We start from the raw sequence: 8,958 nt of genomic DNA on the forward strand, positions 1-8,958 counted from the left end.
TTTGGACTGACTCATCAATAGAATATCGTCCAGGTAAATTATCAGACGAATTCCCATGGTGCGAAGATGTTCTACAACAGGTCTCAGGAGTTTGGTAAAACACCATGGAGCTGAGGAAAGACCGAAGGGGAGAGTGCGAAACTCGTAGACTTGATCTCTCCAGAGGGATTGAAGGAATCGACAATGTGGAGGGTATATTGGAACTGAAAGATAAGCATCCTTCAGATCCAATCGTACCAACCAATCGTTCTGAAGAAGAAGATCCCTCAATAGATGGATGCCCTCCATCTTGAAGTGTCTGTAAATCAACCATTCGTTGAAAGAACAAAGATTGATGACTGGTCGAAAGCCCTTGTCTTTCTTCTCGACCAGAAAGATGTTGCTGAGGAAACCGTTTGGATGAAGGGAAGCTTGAATAATGGCGCCTTTTTGGAGCATAGCCTATACCTCTAAGTCTATGAGCTCCTGCTCTTCGAGAGAAAAAACTAAAGGGCGAGGTTGTGTTAGTTGAACGGGGGAGCCGTAAAACTCTATGTGGAATCCCTGCATGGTTTCTAGAACCCAAGGGTCTGACGTGAGGGCTGACCAAGCTTGATGAAACATAGCAATTCTTCCCCTAGACGAACTGGAGCAATGATGGAAAAACTTACCGTTGAACCCTTTGGAGTTGTATTGGTTGCCACCACGTCCTCGGCCTTGGTTTTTGCCTCCACGGGAGGGATAGAAGGAACCCTGGCGTCAGTCGTTCCAACCATTGTTTCTTCGTGGCTGAGTCTTATTGGGGCCTTGTTGGAACTGGCGGCCGGAAGAGCGACCCCTGCCTCTGCCGGACCCGCCAAAAACCTTTTTCGGAAACATCTTTTTCATCGAAGCTTGAGCCTTGTCTAAGGCGGAAAAAGTCGCCACAAACTTTCCAAGTTCCTTCACGAAAGGATCACCAAACAAGGCACCTTGCGCCACAGAGCCTGCCTCAGATGAGGATAATTCTCCAAGCTTGGGGTCAATCTTTAACAAGAGTGACCGCCGACGTTCAGCCGAGAGAGCACAGTTGGCATTGCCAAGGAGGCAGATTGCCCTATGTGCCCAACCCGCAACGTCGTCAACAGAGAGTGGCATACCAGATTCCTTAGAACGTTGAGCAAGCTCAATGATTTTTGTCAGGGGGCCAACCACATCCAATAACTTGTCCTGACAAGCCTTCCAGGACCTATTGATCCCTTTCTTAGGGTCCTTGACGTATTTAGCGAAGAATGTGCAGAGTTTTGGGTCAATCTCAGGATTGGCCGCAACCCTATTAGGAAGGGACGGTCGAGGACACTCCGAGTGGAGCCGCAAACGCACATCTTGAGAGAGCGGTTGCCTTAGTTTAGCGACCACATAGCCGCGGTAGATTTATCTGGAGTCCACTAAGAAGAGCGGGGTCTGAAGATAGTGGTAGGGTCAAACATGTCAGGGGGAACCTGGTCACCTTCACCACAATCAGAGACATTAGATTTAGGGCGCCAAGACCTACTAACATCTGACATATCCTCAGAGGATCCATCCTCATCATCATCCATATAGTCATCCTCGTCGTCCATTCCCTCTAGGGGAAACCCTTCTTCCGGGTCAAGGTCTTGGGTGGATGTACCACCAATATCACCGGGTGAGTCGTCCCCCCGGAAGGGTGCGCTTCTTAGCGTGCGCGCACTCTTATGAAAGGCCTCCGCAAGTTTGCTGAAGCCTTCCAGGTGCCCCGCGTCACGCTTCTTGGCCGTGCGTGGAGGAACAGAAATTACTCCACTGGGCCCAGCCCCGCTGTCCCCCAAAATCCCTGAACCAGTTTTAAAAACATGGGCGGACAGTTTATTGACGCTGTCCTGCAGGGGGGCCAGAGCCTCAGCAATAGCCGAAGATAGGAGTCTGTCCACCTCTGCAGGAGGGCGCAATAAGGGCTGAGGAGGCTGTTCAGCATCAACAGCTACATAATCGTGTTCCTGACGAGACTGCATTTGCGCAGAAGACTGGGCACCCATAAAACAAAATACGCCCCAAACTAAATAATAGGGGAGTTCCCCAGCACAGGTACCCAAAAGGTCACAGGAAAAAACAAACTGTCTCAAAACTGAAGAGTTTTATACAACAGAAAGTGACTGACAGAGTTATTTTAAAGAAAAAATTTTCAGTCACAAGATCAATTCTTGCCGCTAACAGGCAGCGTCAGTGTGGGGAAACGAGGCCAGATAATTAAAGCGAAGCGCAAAGCCTCTTCGCGTGTTCGCCACAAGCGCAGAGAAAGCGCTGTGGAGAAGTCGGTCAGCGTCTGAGGAGACGACGCTCGAGACGGCGCACGTGCCCAAAACAAAACGCTCGGGCCAGAAGCCTACCGCGTCAGAAACAGATGACAAACAGGTTGTAGAGCCTGACAATACCAAGATAAATACAGCGATAAACTAACAAGAGCTGTCACAATAAATTTCTCAAACTGCCACGCCACAAGAATAAGCTGAGTAGAAAACGGTAACTTATCTTGACGCAGCAGCAATGGAGAAAGAGGAAGGACTACCGACGTGGGATACCTTTATGCTGTTGTGTGGACTATTGCAAAAAACACACACACGGGCTGATGAGAGGTGTTACCTCGAAACCGGTCCGGTCCTCGGATGCTTGATTCCGGTCTGGGAAAGATATGGCTGTTGTAGTTCGGACTGGACTGTTCCCATGGGGCACAGGGTCAGAGCTGATTTGCATAAAGCCATTATCTAACCCAGGGTGGTGTGGAGTGCAAAAAACGATGGATTTAGGCCCAGATCCTTGTACTGGGGTGAATGTAAGACAATGATCTACATTCTGTCCATCAAATTGTTTTTTGTAATTTTCTCCCTGAGTGTACTGGGGTAGCTCAGACGTGGGTCCCAGAGCCTCCACACCACTGGAGTCAAGCTAGCCGGGCTGATGAGAGGTGTTACCTCGAAACCGGTCCGGTCCTCGGATGCTTGATTCCGGTCTGGGAAAGATATGGCTGTTGTAGTTCGGACTGGACTGTTCCCATGGGGCACAGGGTCAGAGCTGATTTGCATAAAGCCATTATCTAACCCAGGGTGGTGTGGAGTGCAAAAAACGATGGATTTAGGCCCAGATCCTTGTACTGGGGTGAATGTAAGACAATGATCTACATTCTGTCCATCAAATTGTTTTTTGTAATTTTCTCCCTGAGTGTACTGGGGTAGCTCAGACGTGGGCCCCAGAGCCTCCACACCACTGGAGTCAAGCTAGCCGGACTGATGAGAGGTGTTACCTCGAAACCGGTCCGGTCCTCTGATGCTTGATTCCGGTCTGGGAAAGATATGGCTGTTGTAGTTCGGACTGGACTGTTCCCATGGGGCACAGGGTCAGAGCTGATTTGCATAAAGCCATTATCTAACCCAGGGTGGTGTGGAGTGCAAAAAACGATGGGTTTAGGCCCAGATCCTTGTACTGGGGTGAATGTAAGACAATGATCTACATTCAGTCCATCAAATTGTTTTTTGTAATTTTCTCCCTGAGTGTACTGGGGTAGCTCAGACGTGGGTCCCAGAGCCTCCACACCACTGGAGTCAAGCTAGCCGGGCTGATGAGAGGTGTTACCTCGAAACCGGTCCGGTCCTCGGATGCTTGATTCCGGTCTGGGAAAGATATGGCTGTTGCAGTTCGGACTGGACTGTTCCCATGGGGCACAGGGTCAGAGCTGATTTGCATAAAGCCATTATCTAACCCAGGGTGGTGTGGAGTGCAAAAAACGATGGATTTAGGCCCAGATCCTTGTACTGGGGTGAATGTAAGACAATGATCTACATTCTGTCCATCAAATTGTTTTTTGTAATTTTCTCCCTGAGTGTACTGGGGTAGTTCAGACGTGGGTCCCAGAGCCTCCACACCACTGGAGTCAAGCTAGCCGGGCTGATGAGAGGTGTTACCTCGAAACCGGTCCGGTCCTCGGATGCTTGATTCCGGTCTGGGAAAGATATGGCTGTTGTAGTTCGGACTGGACTGTTCCCATGGGGCACAGGGTCAGAGCTGATTTGCATAAAGCCATTATCTAACCCAGGGTGGTGTGGAGTGCAAAAAACGATGGATTTAGGCCCAGATCCTTGTACTGGGGTGAATGTAAGACAATGATCTACATTCTGTCCATCAAATTGTTTTTTGTAATTTTCTCCCCGTTGTGTGGACTATGATTGGTTACTGTATTACCATGACTACCGCTGCCATGTTGGTTAGGGTAGTTCATGGTTGATGCTTTTTTCTTATACTGTTAATGTGCTGTCCAATAAAATGGAGAAATGACAAGCAAAATCCTCGCCTCCGCTTCCTGACATAGAATCCCAAATTGCTCCTGCGTTCCCACTTCCTGATACCTGAGTACCTGGGTTATGGTGTTGCCCATTTATGAATGATAGGTCCTTATATTCCTCTTTTTGTAGTCCTTGAAAATCGTGTCCCTCGTCACAAGAATTAATGAATTGTGGACTACTATTCAAAATGTCTTTTTGATACGGAGTACCCCAACGCTGCAGAGTTTCTGGGTTGCTGTTGTATTCGTCCTAATTAATTTGAGATCCGTTATTTTGATTACATTTCGGCTGTTCCTGTTTTTTAACTGAATTTATTTTAGACAGAGTAAAATCCGATTTCAGTGGGGTATTGGCTTCCCTTATGATTTTCACCCCACCATTTAGTTCATTTGGAGCTTCTTGCTCTCGTTGATTTATTTGTCCCAAATTAGATGGTTCCCCTATCCCGGTAGCTGTTCTGATTTTTACTTGCACTTCTATTGGCATTGGATGCCTAGTTGGTAGTTATTGCTGAGTATCTCCCATTGTTAGATTTGTGCATTTTGCATCCTCTTGTTGTGAACGACCAGTAAGTGGAATAGTTAACATCTCTAGGTCCGTTATTTGACCCCAATGGTTGACTTGGTCCTTAGTTGAATTTGACATTCGTTCGTCTTCAGCTTCAGACTCAGGGTGGCCTGGCTCACTTACTCCTTGCTTAGGGGATATAATATTTTTTCTACTCAGTGGTTTAATCGGAGTTTGAAGATCACATGGGTTAGTTAGCAATGTTAGAATAGCACCAGTTAGATCTTTCATAAAATAAAACTTTGACGGCGACTTTCCCAGTTTCCCAAATGTATGGACCTTAGATGATTTAAAGGACTGTATGTCACCTGCCTGTTTTATTTTAAACGTATCTAATGTTAGTGTTTGTTGTATTTTTATTTTCCTTTTGATAGGAGGGAAAGGTGGCCGCTCTTTTCCTGACCTCATAATACACCCTCCAAGGTGAAGAAGTCTTGCTTCTTTCAGAGAATCAAACCAAATGGTACTTTGATTGGACAAAAACACCTCCTAACACCTCCAAGGGAAAACACCCCCAAAGCACACCTCAGTACAGAATCCGCCAGTGCTGCTGGTTACTTATTTAATTAACTAATTCATTAATCAATTGATTAATATCCGGGCTCCAGGTAGGGCTGTAGTCTAGACATGCATAGTAATTCAGGTGTCGAGGAAGCTATAGATAAATGAGATCATCCCTTTCATGTTAGCAGTCTTGGTGGAAAGGCCTCCCAGCTCCCAGCTGTTCCGCCCACCCGGCGAATTTCGCCATATATGGCGACCGTGCGAACGCGCAGCGGTCACGCGCAGCGGGTGCGCCGATTGTGCGCCGAAGGCGCGCCAAAGGTAAGCCCGTCTACGCCCGTCCGCGCCTGGACCGCGCCCAGTGCCAGGACCCCTGGCCCTCGAGGACCCCGACCGACCCGCCTGACGTACACCGCCGCCACCCTCATCGCACTCAACACCGGCCGAGTCCCGGGATGCTGCAGAGCCACCCCACGACGCATCCACGGACCCTTCAGCTGCAACACCTGCAAGTTCACCTGCATCCGGACCTGCCCGACACCAGCACCTGTCATGCCGAACACCAGCAGCAACCACCTCAAGTGCATCCTGCTCAACACCCGCTCCGTCCACAGACACGCCATCGAACTCTGGAACCTCCTAGACACCACAGCCCCTGACGTTGCCTTCATCACGGAGACCTGGATGGCTGTTGTAGTTCGGACTGGACTGTTGTAGTTCGGACTGGACTGGACTGTTCCCATGGGGCACAGGGTCAGAGCTGATTTGCATAAAGCCATTATCTAACCCAGGGTGGTGTGGAGTGCAAAAAACGATGGATTTAGGCCCAGATCCTTGTACTGGGGTGAATGTAAGACAATGATCTACATTCTGTCCATCAAATTGTTTTTTGTAATTTTCTCCCTGAGTGTACTGGGGTAGCTCAGACGTGGGTCCCAGAGCCTCCACACCACTGGAGTCAAGCTAGCCGGGCTGATGAGAGGTGTTACCTCGAAACCGGTCCGGTCCTCGGATGCTTGATTCCGGTCTGGGAAAGATATGGCTGTTGTAGTTCGGACTGGACTGTTCCCATGGGGCACAGGGTCAGAGCTGATTTGCATAAAGCCATTATCTAACCCAGGGTGGTGTGGAGTGCAAAAAACGATGGATTTAGGCCCAGATCCTTGTACTGGGGTGAATGTAAGACAATGATCTACATTCTGTCCATCAAATTGTTTTTTGTAATTTTCTCCCTGAGTGTACTGGGGTAGCTCAGACGTGGGCCCCAGAGCCTCCACACCACTGGAGTCAAGCTAGCCGGACTGATGAGAGGTGTTACCTCGAAACCGGTCCGGTCCTCTGATGCTTGATTCCGGTCTGGGAAAGATATGGCTGTTGTAGTTCGGACTGGACTGTTCCCATGGGGCACAGGGTCAGAGCTGATTTGCATAAAGCCATTATCTAACCCAGGGTGGTGTGGAGTGCAAAAAACGATGGGTTTAGGCCCAGATCCTTGTACTGGGGTGAATGTAAGACAATGATCTACATTCAGTCCATCAAATTGTTTTTTGTAATTTTCTCCCTGAGTGTACTGGGGTAGCTCAGACGTGGGTCCCAGAGCCTCCACACCACTGGAGTCAAGCTAGCCGGGCTGATGAGAGGTGTTACCTCGAAACCGGTCCGGTCCTCGGATGCTTGATTCCGGTCTGGGAAAGATATGGCTGTTGCAGTTCGGACTGGACTGTTCCCATGGGGCACAGGGTCAGAGCTGATTTGCATAAAGCCATTATCTAACCCAGGGTGGTGTGGAGTGCAAAAAACGATGGATTTAGGCCCAGATCCTTGTACTGGGGTGAATGTAAGACAATGATCTACATTCTGTCCATCAAATTGTTTTTTGTAATTTTCTCCCTGAGTGTACTGGGGTAGTTCAGACGTGGGTCCCAGAGCCTCCACACCACTGGAGTCAAGCTAGCCGGGCTGATGAGAGGTGTTACCTCGAAACCGGTCCGGTCCTCGGATGCTTGATTCCGGTCTGGGAAAGATATGGCTGTTGTAGTTCGGACTGGACTGTTCCCATGGGGCACAGGGTCAGAGCTGATTTGCATAAAGCCATTATCTAACCCAGGGTGGTGTGGAGTGCAAAAAACGATGGATTTAGGCCCAGATCCTTGTACTGGGGTGAATGTAAGACAATGATCTACATTCTGTCCATCAAATTGTTTTTTGTAATTTTCTCCCCGTTGTGTGGACTATGATTGGTTACTGTATTACCATGACTACCGCTGCCATGTTGGTTAGGGTAGTTCATGGTTGATGCTTTTTTCTTATACTGTTAATGTGCTGTCCAATAAAATGGAGAAATGACAAGCAAAATCCTCGCCTCCGCTTCCTGACATAGAATCCCAAATTGCTCCTGCGTTCCCACTTCCTGATACCTGAGTACCTGGGTTATGGTGTTGCCCATTTATGAATGATAGGTCCTTATATTCCTCTTTTTGTAGTCCTTGAAAATCGTGTCCCTCGTCACAAGAATTAATGAATTGTGGAATACTATTCAAAATGTCTTTTTGATACGGAGTACCCCAACGCTGCAGAGTTTCTGGGTTGCTGTTGTATTCGTCCTAATTAATTTGAGATCCGTTATTTTGATTACATTTCGGCTGTTCCTGTTTTTTAACTGAATTTATTTTAGACAGAGTAAAATCCGATTTCAGTGGGGTATTGGCTTCCCTTATGATTTTCACCCCACCATTTAGTTCATTTGGAGCTTCTTGCTCTCGTTGATTTATTTGTCCCAAATTAGATGGTTCCCCTATCCCGGTAGCTGTTCTGATTTTTACTTGCACTTCTATTGGCATTGGATGCCTAGTTGGTAGTTATTGCTGAGTATCTCCCATTGTTAGATTTGTGCATTTTGCATCCTCTTGTTGTGAACGACCAGTAAGTGGAATAGTTAACATCTCTAGGTCCGTTATTTGACCCCAATGGTTGACTTGGTCCTTAGTTGAATTTGACATTCGTTCGTCTTCAGCTTCAGACTCAGGGTGGCCTGGCTCACTTACTCCTTGCTTAGGGGATATAATATTTTTTCTACTCAGTGGTTTAATCGGAGTTTGAAGATCACATGGGTTAGTTAGCAATGTTAGAATAGCACCAGTTAGATCTTTCATAAAATAAAACTTTGACGGCGACTTTCCCAGTTTCCCAAATGTATGGACCTTAGATGATTTAAAGGACTGTATGTCACCTGCCTGTTTTATTTTAAACGTATCTAATGTTAGTGTTTGTTGTATTTTTATTTTCCTTTTGATAGGAGGGAAAGGTGGCCGCTCTTTTCCTGACCTCATAATACACCCTCCAAGGTGAAGAAGTCTTGCTTCTTTCAGAGAATCAAACCAAATGGTACTTTGATTGGACAAAAACACCTCCTAACACCTCCAAGGGAAAACACCCCCAAAGCACACCTCAGTACAGAATCCGCCAGTGCTGCTGGTTACTTATTTAATTAACTAATTCATTAATCAATTGATTAATATCCGGGCTCCAGGTAGGGCTGTAGTCTAGACATGCATAGTAATTCAGGTGTCGAGGA

General features: G+C 47.5%; 1 pseudogene; it reads right to left on the bottom strand.

Moving 5' to 3' along the window:
- Positions 1-441: 441 nt before the first annotated feature.
- LOC147737984 (uncharacterized) lies at positions 442-2,015 on the bottom strand (annotated as a pseudogene).
- Between the last annotated feature and the right edge of the window lie 6,943 nt (positions 2,016-8,958).

Source organism: Lissotriton vulgaris, chromosome 1_1, assembly GCF_964263255.1.
Source record: "Lissotriton vulgaris chromosome 1_1, aLisVul1.2, whole genome shotgun sequence".
Taxonomy (NCBI): domain Eukaryota; kingdom Metazoa; phylum Chordata; class Amphibia; order Caudata; family Salamandridae; genus Lissotriton; species Lissotriton vulgaris.